The 14,034-nt window shown below is 44.6% G+C and overlaps 5 non-coding genes across 5 annotated transcripts; 3 read left to right on the top strand and 2 right to left on the bottom strand.

The window, feature by feature from the left end:
* Positions 1 to 1,341: 1,341 nt before the first annotated feature.
* Positions 1,342 to 1,423, bottom strand: trnas-uga (transfer RNA serine (anticodon UGA)). Its single transcript has one exon. It is a non-coding gene; the product is annotated as a tRNA-Ser (tRNA).
* Positions 1,424 to 2,766: 1,343 nt separating this feature from the next.
* Positions 2,767 to 2,848, bottom strand: trnas-gcu (transfer RNA serine (anticodon GCU)). Its single transcript has one exon. It is a non-coding gene; the product is annotated as a tRNA-Ser (tRNA).
* Positions 2,849 to 4,472: 1,624 nt separating this feature from the next.
* On the top strand, positions 4,473 to 4,545 carry trnar-acg (transfer RNA arginine (anticodon ACG)). Its single transcript has one exon. It is a non-coding gene; the product is annotated as a tRNA-Arg (tRNA).
* Positions 4,546 to 8,789: 4,244 nt separating this feature from the next.
* Positions 8,790 to 8,871, top strand: trnas-aga (transfer RNA serine (anticodon AGA)). The gene has a single exon. It is a non-coding gene; the product is annotated as a tRNA-Ser (tRNA).
* Positions 8,872 to 9,712: 841 nt separating this feature from the next.
* Positions 9,713 to 9,786, top strand: trnai-aau (transfer RNA isoleucine (anticodon AAU)). Its single transcript has one exon. It is a non-coding gene; the product is annotated as a tRNA-Ile (tRNA).
* The last annotated feature ends 4,248 nt before the right edge of the window (positions 9,787 to 14,034 follow it).

Genomic DNA, 14,034 nt, shown 5'->3' with positions numbered 1-14,034 from the left:
CGGAAGCCTATTTCAAAGTCGTTCTCCGTTTCAAAAAAACATTTCCAAAATACAAGCCTTGCAGACAGACACGCCTCAGAGGACTTAAGGGTGGCTTCATGTCGGAATGATAAAGTCTCCCCGTCCGGACATGAAAATGCCACTTTGTTACACACAAAAAAAGAATCAACAACAGAGAAATGCCCACAAGCATTTGAAAAGCCGCACCACGTCGCACTTGAAATAGCTCTTACATTAGTGGTAGACACAGGAATCGCCTTTTTATTTACGCTCTTACCAACGCGATGGAAAGCAAAACAAAGCAAAGCAGAGCAAAACAAAACGAACAAACGAAAACCCTCACGTCCTGCACTTGCATATAACCCCGTTACGTGCCCAAGCGGTATTGTACGTCATCCTAGCACTGCACCCCGGGTCGTACGGTATATGGGAACGAGCACACGCCACGAATCGTCTCGAATCACTCCCTACAGCTGTAAGGCGCCTTGAAGCGTGCACCCCCAACATTCTTCTTTGCGCATCTGTGAAAGGTAAACTCTTGAGCAAACTCTGAACCAGCTCTAAGGAAACTAATCCGATTAGACGTTACTTTGACTCATCTTCTTACGCTCAGTGCCGGATTGCTCAAACTCCAGCTAGGGTTAGGGTTAGCATTCCCACGCTACTTAGACACTTTGTTTACGCTCAGTGCTGGATTTTGGGAACTTCAGGACGAGTGGGAATTTTCTCCTATCTGTCCATTCTGTTTTGTTTTGGAGACTCTTGGCTGCCTATGTTGTTCAGTGCACCGTGAAGGAAACATTTTCCAAAACTGTGTCAGCTCAAAAGTTGTAAGAAAACCTCTCCAGGTGCTTTAACTCTCTTCATTTTTGTCATTTAATGTGACACTCGATGTATAACTGGAGCCTCACATATGCAAATGGTGAGGCTCCAGTTCGACACCCAGTTCCACACCACTTTACAGTATATGACAAAAGCATGGCAGACTGTGCCGGACCAGCTGGTAACTTCCGCTTATTTTGACCATATTAAACATTGGAAATCTTCCCACTTGCATTTGTGACACTTGATTTTGGCTCCACCTAAGACACTCTTAAATCTTCAAACACTTTTCTCTTCTCCCGCAACACACTTGTCTGTCAGCACTATGTGGCAGCGTTGCATGACAACCCATCTCACCACGGAAAGGAACCTAACAGCTTTGGTAAGAGAGTAGAATTACCTGAAGAACTGCTTTCCATGGAAGCAGGACCAAGCGATGTAGCATTTTTATAGTACCAGGAAAGGAGAAGCGGCACTTCGCCTTTGCCGCACAGGCACAAGGTGACGTGCGGCAGACGCCGTAGTCGGCAGGATTCGAACCTGAGCGGGGAGTCCCCAATGGATTTCAAATCCATCGCCTTAACTACTCGGCCACGACTACAGCGAGCTCGCCGCCGCCGCATTCCTCCTATAATCTAACACGGAGTGCGAGGTGGCTGCGGAAACCTTTTTAAAGTCGCTCTCTGTTAAAAAAAAAACCTTTCACAAGATACATGCCGGCAGACAGACACGCCTCAGAGGGTTTAAGGCTGGCTTCACGTTCAAATGATAAAGTCTCCCCGTCCGGATGTCAAAATGCAACTTTGGCAGACAGAAAAAACATCAACAAACCACAAATGTGGACAAGGATTTTACAAGCTGCACCACACTGCACTTTCAAAAGCATTTACATTCGTGTTAGACGCAGGAATTGTCTTTGTTTTGCGCGCTTACGAACGCCATAGAAAACGAAACAAAACAAAAGCCCTCAGCTCCTGTACTTGATTATAACGCCGTTACGTGTCGAAGCAGGAATTTACGTCATCTTACCACTGCAACATGGGGAATAGAGGGAAATGAACACACGCTACGAATCGTCTCAATCACTCCCTAGAGTCGTAAGGCACATTGAAGGGTGCACCCCCATCATTAATCGTTGGGCCTCTGTAAAAGGAAAGCTGTTGAGCAGTCTTTGAAACAGCTCGGATGAAACACTTGATTGCTTCCATGTGCATCTGGAGCCCACTTCTTATTTTCACTTCACGCCGCCCAAAGCATTTCTAAAACAGGAGATTCGCGTTTGGGAATGCGCCCTGCCCTACAAATAAAACAGGTCTACGGGTCTGAAACCTGCTCCACGGAAAACAGTTCTGTTGCGCTTTTGATCAAAGGGAGATTCTCTGTTCTTACTTTTTGATTACATAACACCCAAAGGGGCTTCTTTGGAGCTGGATTCCAACCAGCATCCTAAAGTTTCTTGGCGGTATCCTTTACAGTCCTCTGTTCGGTCGACAAGGAACAGTAGGGGGCAGCTTTCCTCACACATACAGTGCAATGTACTGTAGTGTTCCCCTTCATTGAATTCGCAGTTCTGCATCAGACCTCTAACTCGTTTCCTTAGCTTGGATTTAAGCCACGAAGCAGGCTTCTACTGTATAAACGTCTAGAGGAATCACAAACTATTTGAGAGGCCATCATCCCAGGGGGAACTGACAAAGTCTATCCCTAAACACCTAGCGCAGTCTCTCGAGAGACTGTCAAAAATCGCTTTCTCCGTTTGTGCTGCAAGTAAGTGAAAACGCTGTCTCAACCCAGAGCCACTTGGCAGCAGCGGCACGTAAATACTGTTACTACCACTGCTCGATACCAACGTTAGCCTACTATACCATGTTCAGCCACCGCTAGAAAATGTAAGGCTCTAGTACTGGAGCAAACAAAAGGAGAGCCAACATCAAACGTAGAGAGCGACGAGGATGGGATTCGAACCCATGCGTGCAGAGCACAATGGATTAGCAGTCCATCGCCTTAACCACTCGGCCACCTCGTCGATGAAACTGGGCTGTCCAGACATGGGTTGGCGCGCTCCAGATGATCTTTTTCTTTTTTTTCCCTCGTACTCAAGGGTCCTTTTCCTGTTCCACATGCGATTTCAACATTTTCCTTGGGAGATGTCAAGCCAGCAAGCCACTGCTGTGGTTCAGTGGCCATTGTGGAGTTCAGTGGCCCTGTTGTACACAGAAAGCACATTGAGCTCCTTGGACATGAAAAGTTCCAGATAAAAGCCATTTGTCATCCTTTCTCTTGGTGTCGATGTTGCTATTGTATGTAAAGGTGGCAACTTGCTCAGCGAGCAGGCGGAGCACACACCGAATGCAGATGTGTCTGAGTGGTGTGTCCAAGTGGCTGCAAAAGGACAACACTACCGGGGCGCCGTTGCTTAGTTGGTTAAAGCGCTTGTCTCTTAAACAGGAGATCCTGAGTCCGAATCCCAGTGGTGCCTTCTTTGTTCTGTCTTCTCGAACAGAACTGGTCCTTACAGACAACCGCCTACGGCTAGACTTAATTAAATGCAAGTATTCATTTCCTGTCTTTAACGCGACTTGTTTTTCTTAAAATGGATGGAACTTGCAAAACATGAAATACAAACATTGCTAATCAGCGCTAGCGGCTGGCAAAAAAAAAGAAGTCAGCAATGTTTTTTTTCTTTAACCTTAACCCTGCTAATGGAGAAGAGTTAAACGACCGAGTCTATGCAGCTTAAACGGTGCTCATGTCGGGTTCTTAGCTGAAAGGGTGGTAAATCACGCTCACCCCAGTCCTTAATCTTTTAAAAGGATACAATATTGAACCTAGTCGCCACATCACATACATCCTGTTCAACGATAAAAAAGTGACATCTATCCTCGATCCAGAGTAAATCCCACGATGAGGGCATATTTTTTTCCACTTTACCATGAGTCGGGCTCAGCTGCACAGAGGCGAGAGCAGAGCAATGAGGTCACAGGGACAGGGGAGTCACACGCTGGCGGTTTGAACACGCGGAAGATCACTGAGGGATCCACAGTATATGGACCCTCCGTGCGCCATCAGTCCACACTCCGGACTCTGAATCCTGCCATCCGAGTTAAGATCTCGGCGGAACCTGAGGCACAGTTCCTTCTTAAAACGTAATCTGGTGAGCATTTCTAGAATCGTACTTGTATAGATGCAGCTTTTAATGTGTTGCTGGGTTAAAATTGATGACTTCTTGAACTTCAGTAGGCAACTGCCCTCTTGATTTCGGATTTAATTTCTTTATTACAGGGGCGCTTTTATGAAGACAGAGTCATGTTCAGGTACTTTGCTTGATGGAGGAAGCATATTTCAGACTCTGTGATCTGCTCACCTGCAAAGGTCTGCTGTACTACTACAAGAGAGAAGTAGAGTCTGGAAGAATGGACAATTTTATGATGCTTTGGAAGATAATGTTTTTTTTTTCTTTGAAATCGAAATGAATCAGAATATCAGTGCAAAAGACAAACTCTTGGTTTGGTTTAAAAAGATATGGTTTTAAAACAGACAAAATGTAGAAAACAGGTGTTTCTCACTTTTGGAAAAGAATGGACCGGGGGTAATATTTTACTAGTTGCAGTGCTGATCTCACTGGGTTACAGTCCTGCAGTGTCATACCAGGGCCAGTGGCCCAATGGATAACGCGTCTGACTACGGATCAGGAGATTGCAGGTTCGACTCCTGCCTGGCTCGGGTCGTTTTTAAATGCATCGGGCTACTCCCTAAGTAGTCTGTGCTACTTACTGCATTGTAATCGTACCCAGTAAGAGATTTCCTTCATGTAAATGAACTGCACCTGACAGCTTTAGAAAAACACCTGGGCTCAATACGGTGCTGAGAGCTCAGCGTTGCTGTTCTAATTAGCACGCACTCCATCGGCTATGAGCCCGAACCTTTCAATTATTCCGATCAGTAAGTCAACACGTAGTCCACATGAACGGTAGAAATATTCTCTTGTCTGTCTCTTGTTTGTATAGAACTGAATGTCCCTGACAATGTACTGTTAGTTTTAATTGAAGAACGGCATTTGTGTTCAAATATACCAGACAAGTTTATGTAACTGCTCATGCGACACTCAGTTGTAATTAGTCAAGAAGTAAAGTCGAACAACAGCTGCGGGTTTGATTCTGAACGTATGAGATTGCAGCGCCTTTTACTTCCATTGACAAATGATAGAGATTCGAAGAGAGATCCTTCAGACCAGCAAGCAAACCCACGGCTATTTCGGTTTTCTATCTAGGCAACGTTGGTGTCTGCAATAGCATACATGAAAGCGTGATGCAATTTCTGTGGCTACATTTGTTGCACGTCATGCACAGTAACAAGTGTTTCTAACACCAAATAAAAAGTCAACAATTAGCGATCACGCCTTCTCCTCAGTTAACCCACTGAAACCCTTGCTGTTAACAGTTCTTTACTGCGTGCTTTACCGGCACCTACACATCGTGTCGGTTCTTTCAGCTTTATTCATTAGGTTTTCAAAGGCATAAGTAGAGCACCAGAGGTGCGAACGCAAAATGTGTGGTTATCTGAAGAATTGCTTTCCATGGCAGCGGGGCCAAGCGATTTAGCGTTTTTATAGTACCAGGAAAGGAGAAGCGGCACTTCACCTCTGCCGCGCAGGCACAAGGCGACGTGCGGCAGACGCCGGAGTCGGCAGGTTTCGAACCTGCGCGGGGAAGCCCCAACGCATTTCGAGCCCATCGCCTTAACCACTCGAGCACGACAAATGCGAGCTCCCCGCCGCCGCATTCCTCCTATAATCAAACACGGACTGCGAGGTGGCTGCGGAAACCTTTTTAAAGTTGCTCTCCGTTAAAAAAAATACCTTTCACAAGATTCGTGCCGGCAGACAGACACGCCTCAGAGGGTTTAAGGCTGGCTTCACGTTCAAATGATAAAGTCCCCCAGTCCGGATGTCAAAATGCAACTTTGGCAGACAGAAAAAACATCAACAAACCACAAATGTGGACAAGGATTTTACAAGCTGCACCACACTGCACTTTCAAAAGCATTTACATTCGTGTTAGACGCAGGAATTGCCTTTGATTTGCGCGCTTACGAACGCCATGGAAAACGAAACAAAACTAAAGCCCTCAGCTCCTGCACTTGATTATAATCCCGTTACGTGTCGAAGCAGGAATTTAAGTCATCCTACCACTGCAACACGGGGAATAGAGGGAAATGAGCACAAGCTACGAATTGTCTCTAATCAGTCCCTACAGTTGTAAGACGCCTGGAAGCGTGCACCCCCATCATTAATCTTTGCGCATCTGTGCAAGGTAAACTCTGGAGCAGTCTCTGAAACGGCTCAAAGGAAACACGTGATTGATTCCATGTGCATCTGGGGTTCATTTCTTATTTACATTTAATTCAAGGGAAAGGCTTGGGTCAGTTTCAGACGGCCTCCAACAGCGAGATTCAAGCGCCCCATCTTCAGCCCAATCTGCGCCGCCAGAATGCCAACGGCTCCTCTGGTCTCCGGGGTGCGGTTGTGACCCCGTAACCTAAAGTGTTGGTTGCAGACAAATGGAGACTAACAGGTGATGTCCTAGGACATGACTACATTGTGACACTCGGTGGGGATGGTGACCATTGCTTGGAAAAGAGTGCGAGGCCCCTTTAGAAAAACATTTTGTTAACAGGCATTCTGCCTCAGCCTAAACACCTATAGCTTGCAAAGCGCATGCTATTAGACAGGCACCTCTGCAAGACCTTAAGAGTCTCTTAAACTAGTGATAGTAAGGTGTTCCCAATGGGCGATGTTCGGCTTTCAAATCATCTCTCCGTGGAAGCGCCGAGATGCAGCTGTTTAAGGCTTAGAAGCAGCTGACTGTTTTACTACCTAGCTGATCACTGTCAGTCAGGGAGCTTAGAGGTGAAAAGCCTGTCTGAGAGACAATTCGCCGTCGATCAGTTCAATATGTTCCGTACCAGCTCGGCGCATCTGAGATCATCTTGGTAGCCGTGTAGCTCATATGAGTGAAAGCGTGTGTGTCAGGACTCTTACTTGGCCATCCCAACATACGGAATTTCTACTGTTTCAGCCACTCTGTTGTTGATGTACTCCTTTGTTTTTGTCATGCTGCATGACCCAGCGTCTTTCGAGTTTTAGATCACAGGCAGACACCCTGACATTCTGCTGTAGAATTTCCTGATACATCTTGGAATTCATCGGTCCCTCGATGATTGCAAGCCGTACAGCCTCCGCCATGCTTCCCAGGTGGGATGAGGTTTTGGAGTTGGTATGCGGTGTTTTGTTATCTCCAAACATAACGCTGTGCACATTTACCAACAAGTTCAACTTTTGTCACGTCTGTCCACAGAACATTGTTCCAGGAGTTGTGGAACATCCATGTGGTCTTTAGCAAACTTGAGAGGGGCAGTGGTGGTTTTTTTTGGGGGGAGAGCAGTGGTTTCCTCCGTGGTGACCTCGCATGATCACCACTCCTGTTCAGATTTCTTCTTATGGTGGACTCATGAACACAGACGTAAGACAAAGTCAACCACCTGTTCGCTAGATCCCATCCCCACTCAGCTAGTCAAAGATTCCCTCGAAGGACTGGCAGGACCTATAATTAGTATGATGAATGCATCGCTTGCGTCAGGCGTCGTACATGATCAATTTAAGGTAGTGGTTCTTAGACCGCTCCTTAAGAAGTCAAATTTGGATCCACAAGTTCTTAACAACTACAGGCCTGTCTCAAAGGTCCCATTTCAATCTAAAAGTCTTGAAAGAATAGTTGTTGCCCAACATCAAATGGATTCAAATAATATACTTGAGAAATTTCAGTCTGGTTTCTGAAACTGTATTAACAAGAGTCGTAAATTATATTCTCTTAGCTACTGATGCGGGGAATGCAACAGTGCTAGGAATGCAAACTTTAGGTTGCGCTTCTTCATGCTGCATCATTGGCATGAGTGGAGCTTTTTAAACGTCTGTACTTACTGCGCCCCATAAGAAATCGTTTGTCCCTGTTCAAAAGAGATTGTGCGATGTCCTGCAGCGTTCGCAAAGCAAACCTTTGACAGTTTGAATAGAGGAATTTATTCTGCTTCCTGTGCGTGCAGTAGTTACAAACTTGAACGTCTTTACACGATCTCCTGCAGTTTTCAGTGGGCAGGCTTGGTCAGATGGCTTGGAAAAACGCACTGTGTTTCGGCTCGGGAAACATCATGAGCAGTGTCCTGCATGTTTTCTGTGTATAGCTGTCTTTTAACGCATACAGAATTCATTCGAAATCATTGATTTCTCCAATTAACAAGGGTCCCTTAAAGGATGAGTCAAAGTAACGTCTAATCGGATTAGTTTCCTTAGAGCTGGTTCAGAGTTTGCTCAAGAGTTTACCTTTCACAGATGAGCAAAGAAGAATGTTGGGGGTGCACGCTTCAAGGCACCTTACAGCTGTAGGGAGTGATTCGAGACGATTCGTGGCGTGTGCTCGTTCCCATATACCATACGCACCGGCGTGCAGTGCTAGGATGACGTACAATACCGCTTGGGCACGTAACGGCGTTATATGCAAGTGCGGGACGTGAGGGTTTTCGTTTGTTCGTTTTGTTTTGCTCTGCTTTGCTTTGTTTTGCTTTCCATCGCGTTGGTAAGAGCGTAAATAAAAAGGCGATTCCTGCGTCTACCACTAATGTAAGAGCTATTTCAAGTGCGACGTGGTGCGGCTTTTCAAATGCTTGTGGGCATTTCTCTGTTGTTGATTCTTTTTTTGTGTGTAACAAAGTGGAATTTTCATGTCCGGACGGGGAGACTTTATCATTCCGACATGAAGCCACCCTTAAGTCCTCTGAGGCGTGTCTGTCTGCAAGGCTTGTATTTTGGAAATGTTTTTTTGAAACGGAGAACGACTTTGAAATAGGCTTCCGCCGGCGCCTCGCGATCCAGGTAAGATTGTAGCAACAACGCAGCGGCAGCGGGGCTTGCTGTAGTCGTGGCCGAGTGGTTAAGGCGATGGACTAGAAATCCATTGGGGTCTCCCCGCGCAGGTTCGAATCCTGCCGACTACGTTGTCCGCCTCCAGTCGGTGTGTTCCGGCGCAAGCAAAGAAGCGCGCCTCTTTGCTGTTCCTGGTGGTTTTAAAACGCCCAATCGCTTGTACCCGCTGCCTTGAAAATAAATTCTTCAGCATCCGCGAATGGCATTTTGCAGCTGGAAGCATATGTCGACGCTTTTTGCACAGAGCACCAAAAAAGCGTCTTTTTTGAAGGCCCAGACACTGAGCATTGGTGGTTCAGTGGTAGAATTCTTGCCTGCCACGCGGGAGGCTTGGGTTTGATTCCCGGCCAATGTAGTGGCTTTTGCAGCGAGCAGCTCCATCACTTGCATCCCCTTGCAACTCGCAACTGAAAACCCACTGAAGCTTAGCAGGTGTGAGCCAGGTCAGTACCCGGATGAGGGTAAGCTACAGGGAAAAACAAAGCTTCCAGCTGGAAGCGGTGTTAATGGTGCCGGCGGGGGGGCGCTCACCCTGAGGTCTGTGCGGGTCCCAATGTCCCATCATAGTGACGGAGACGCTGTGTTGTAAAAGGGCGCTGTCTTTCGGATGAGATGTAAAACCGAGGTCATAGTGCTCTGTGGTCATTAAAAATGACCACCAAAACCTTTGACAAAAGCTCTTGGTAATTGATGGTCTTCAATAATGCTTCTCCTTTAGGTACATTTTAAATCAGCTGAAAAATGCTGTGAAATGGGGGGACTCTTCAGGCCAGTGTAGGATTTGGGTTACAAGAACCATGAAACTGCACGAGAAAGCCCGTACACTGAATTACACGGCTTTCTATTCAAAGGAGGGCAAAAGAAATTCCCTGAGTTCGATTATTTGCAGCACAGAGAGGACCACCGTCATGAGGCCGGTTAGCTCAGTTGGTTAGAGCGTGGTGCTAATAACGCCAAGGTCACGGGTTCGATCCCCGTACGGGCCAGGTTCTTTTCTCCTCTCTTACCAAAGCTGTTAGGTTCCTTTCCGTGGTGAGATGGGTTGTCATGCAACGCTGCCACATAGTGCCGACAGACAAGAGTGTTGCGGGAGAAGAGAAAAGTGTTTGAAGATTTAAGAGTGTCTTAGGTGGAGTCAAAATCAAGTGTCACAAATGCAAGTGGTTGGATTTCCAATGTTTAATATGGTAAAAATAAGCAGAAGTTATCTGCCGGTCATGGCACAGTCTGCCATGCTTTTGTCAGATACTGTAAAGTGGTGTTGAACTGGAGCCTCACCATTTGCATATGTGAGGCTCCAGTTATACATCGAGTGTCACATTAAATGACAAATATGAAGAGAGTTAAAGCAGCTGGAGAGGTTTTCTTACAACTTTTGAGCTGACACAGTTTTGGAAAATGTTTCCTTCACGCTGCACTGAACAACATAGGCAGCCAAGAGTCTCCAAAACAAAACAGAATTGACAGATAGGAGAAAATTCCCACTCGTCCTGAAGTTCCCAAAATCCAGCACTGAGCGTAAACAAAGTGTCTCAGTAGCGTGGGAATGCTAACCCTAACCCTAGCTGGAGTTTGAGCAATCCAGCACTGAGCGTAAAAAGATGAGTCAAAGTAACGTCTAATCGGATTAGTTTCCTTAGAGCTGGTTCAGAGTTTGCTCAAGAGTTTACCCAGTGGGCATTGATTCGTCGAATATACGTATATTCACGGCGAAAATACGGCTATACGTATATATACGTCGCCTCGACGTATAATCAACGTCGAATTGCAACCGTAAAATCGACGACATTAATAAACGCATATATAACGTCGAAAACACATCTAACACAGTGCCTGAGGCTTTTTACTGTATGTATCGTGTGTGCCGCAACTAGGAGTATACGGCACTCTGCACAGTGTACGAAGTAAATTATTTTCGCAGTAATTAATTTACACGTGTATAATAAATATAGTAAATATAATAAATTAATTACTGCGAAAATAATTTTCTTCGTAAATCCTGCAATCCAGATGATTGGGGTATTGGTGCATGGCTACAGTCTGTGCTAGGAACATGGAGAGGGTCTCTGGTTCAATACATATTTGTGGGTCTGGTATTATTCGTTATGATCATATCGTTAATATCCTGTTTGAAAAACATGTGGACTAAAGCTGCTGCTTCTGTGCTAATTGTACGCCCTGAAGGGATCATGAAGGTCAAAAAATGATTTCATGGGAAAGGTTCTCTTATCTAGTGGCAGAACCTGATGGGTAGAACAATATAGCTTTAAGGGGGGTTACCCTTGGGAGTGATTCCCCTAGATGCAAATGATTATTGTGGTTTATTTGTTCATAATAAGATGTTTTGCAGGAACGGAACAAAGAGAAATTTTACAACTTCAGCTAGAATTGTTCTGCAAAACGTCACAGCTGAGGCAGGGGAACAATGTGTAGATTTTTCTAAGAGTTATTACCCAGTTGTTGACCAATCTGTTGACCAATGTTGACCAAAAAAGCCTAGGATTATGCTGGGCTCCAGCCCACAGGGATTTACCTGTGCTGTAAGAACTAATGAGTGAATAAGGAGACTGGATTCTGGTGAAAGACTTCAGGAAAAAGAAATGGTGTTCACTCAGGTGGAGGGGGCTGTACCAGGTGCTGCTGACCACTGCCACTGCTGTGAAGGTCACAGAAATGGTGCCCTGGATTCATGCTTCCCACTGTAAAAAGGTCACAAACGAACTGAGCAAAGCGCAGGAGTGATGTCTCCACAAGGACAGATGGGGATAACCTGCTTGGGACTGATGTGCACAGCCTTTTTCCTTTTTATGTAGAAGCCTGTCACCACCCCAAAAGAGGAAGAATCTAAACACGAAGCCTCTTTGTATACAAACTGGCTGAATGAAACTGATAATGAGGGGGATATGAGTAATTTGTGGTATAAATTTATAAATCATACTGTAAAGTTAAAGAAATTTAATGCATCTTGTTATATATGTGCTTTAATGCCTCAGTCTACAGCCTCACCCATGCGACTTTTTATGAAATGTACTCTTTTATTAATATCACGTTAGACGCTATCAAACAAGAATTAAGGGGAGTTAGATTAATGGCACTTCAGAACAGGTTCGTGCTGGACCTTCAAAATGCAGCATCTGGAGGAGTCTATGCTTTAGTAGGAGACTCCTGTTGTACATATATTCCAGCTAATGACTATGATTACGGAAATCTTACGCTCGCTATTCAGCATTTGAAAGAACTAAAAGACAAGGTGAATAAAGAGAGAGGCATAAAAGATACACCGGCTTTTCTCTCCTGGTTAGAATCACTGTTTGGGCCAGGGGGAATGTTTTTCTTTTAAGTTACTAACACCGATTATAGGGGCTGTGATACTTGTCTTCCTGTTTTTATGTTGCTGTATGACATGTATTATTCCAATGCTTCGAAATATGGAAATATGGTACCTAGGGGGATAAACTGTTCATCCTTCCAGTCTGGAGAATTGGCAGCTGTCTGACGTCAGTAAGTGATCCTTAAAAATTAATAGTTCCATGACAGTGTGCATCACCAGAAAATCAATTTCAATGCATTAAAACTCTTGTTATCCTTCTGATCATTGAAGTGTCATTGCCCCAGCACTGTATACTCTTACTTTTGACGCCTGTCTGAAGTTGGATCCATTTCTAAGAATGGTGACTCACATATCCTCCTGCTCAACTTTGGCTCAACCACACAAACTATGAAGTTAATCATCTGCTTTTGCTCCAAGATTTATGTTACTAGGCTCTCTCCTGGGGATCCTCGTGTTCAAATATTGCCCTTATTGTGGATGATCCATGACAGAATTCAGGGAATTCAGAATTCTGATACCTCAGCTCAGATTCTGACTGGGCAGACTGTCATTGCCTGGTGTGAATGTGTGCATATCTGTTTTTGTGCATGTTCTGTGGCCTGTTGTACAGTACATCACAAATGAAAGGGAAATGGAAAACTAAAATAAGACTCAAGTGTTTTATCTTTCATTAACAGTGTTTCATTAGTATCTGTGCTAGATCCTGTCATCCACTGCTTACCACGACAGGCTCTAGCACAGGATAGCAGCTAATACATTTAACAATCTCACTGCACAATGTTGTATATTCAAGGGCTGATCTTCTGTACTTTTTCTTTCACTTTTCATTTCCTAGAAACTCAGTCCTGCCAGGAATAATCTGAGAACAAAATCAATCTGAGTGAAAATCAAGCAGAGGAAGATTGTTTTACAGAGTCAACAAGGTCTAATTCAAGGTCATCAGCACTAACAACATTCTCTCTGGAGACAGGCGATAAGAAAATTGAAAGTGTGTATTGTTACACAACAGCAGAGACTATGAGTTATGCTATCATGAGAGTGGTGATGGATTTTTTTCATTGCTTAGTTTTGCAGGTTCTGTACATTTGAACATTCAAAGTGACTAAAGTAAAGGAGTTTTCCCTTTTTACCACATAATTCCCAAAGATCAACACTAATAGAAAGCCTAATTCCAGCCAAGATTCAATTACTGTCTCTCAGGCATCCCAGCAGTGGATTTCATGACTTCAGACAGCCATCTTTATCAGTGGAGAACTCAATGCTCTGAGGTTTACTGGCAGAGTCTCACACTGGGTAATATGTTGGTAAATAAGGTCCTATGGAATTCTACTATTGATAAATTCGACTATGGAACTGCGATGTGTCCTGAAAAAATCTTCTATGATAGTGGTACAGTCCATCACACCCCACCTACAGCCTTTAAAAGAGAAAAAAAAAACTGACAACAACAAAGTAAGTCTGTGGTGTAATCAGCTAGGTCTTGCAAACATACTTGACCTCTTCCAGCTACCAACATTACAAATGCTGTTTACACATTAGATGGTTATTTTTTGGCTTCTGAGATTATGGTGGAAAAAGAGCCCTGGAATCTTTGTTGAAGGACAAAAGACGGAAAGAACGGGCAGTGTAACCATGGCGAAGAGAAGGGAAATATTGGAGAGAGCTTTTTTCATACACTTTTTATCATTGTTTTTCCAGCCCAACAATGATCAACAAATATGGGCAGGCGTCCTGTGCCAAATCCAATCTACCTTTCTTCCAAGCATACAGGAATGTCAGTGAATTAAATATTGACATATGAAAATACCCCAAAATATGCAATCACACATATGCAGTTTGAGCAAACATAAGACAATACCCAAGTACCACAAACTACCAGGCATCATTAGCAGTTCAGGTGGGG

This window comes from Lepisosteus platostomus, unplaced genomic scaffold (assembly GCF_059453375.1).
Source record: "Lepisosteus platostomus isolate fLepPlt1 unplaced genomic scaffold, fLepPlt1.hap1 Scaffold_80_H1, whole genome shotgun sequence".
Lineage (NCBI taxonomy): Eukaryota > Metazoa > Chordata > Actinopteri > Semionotiformes > Lepisosteidae > Lepisosteus > Lepisosteus platostomus.
This window is presented reverse-complemented; position numbering and strand designations above follow the sequence as displayed.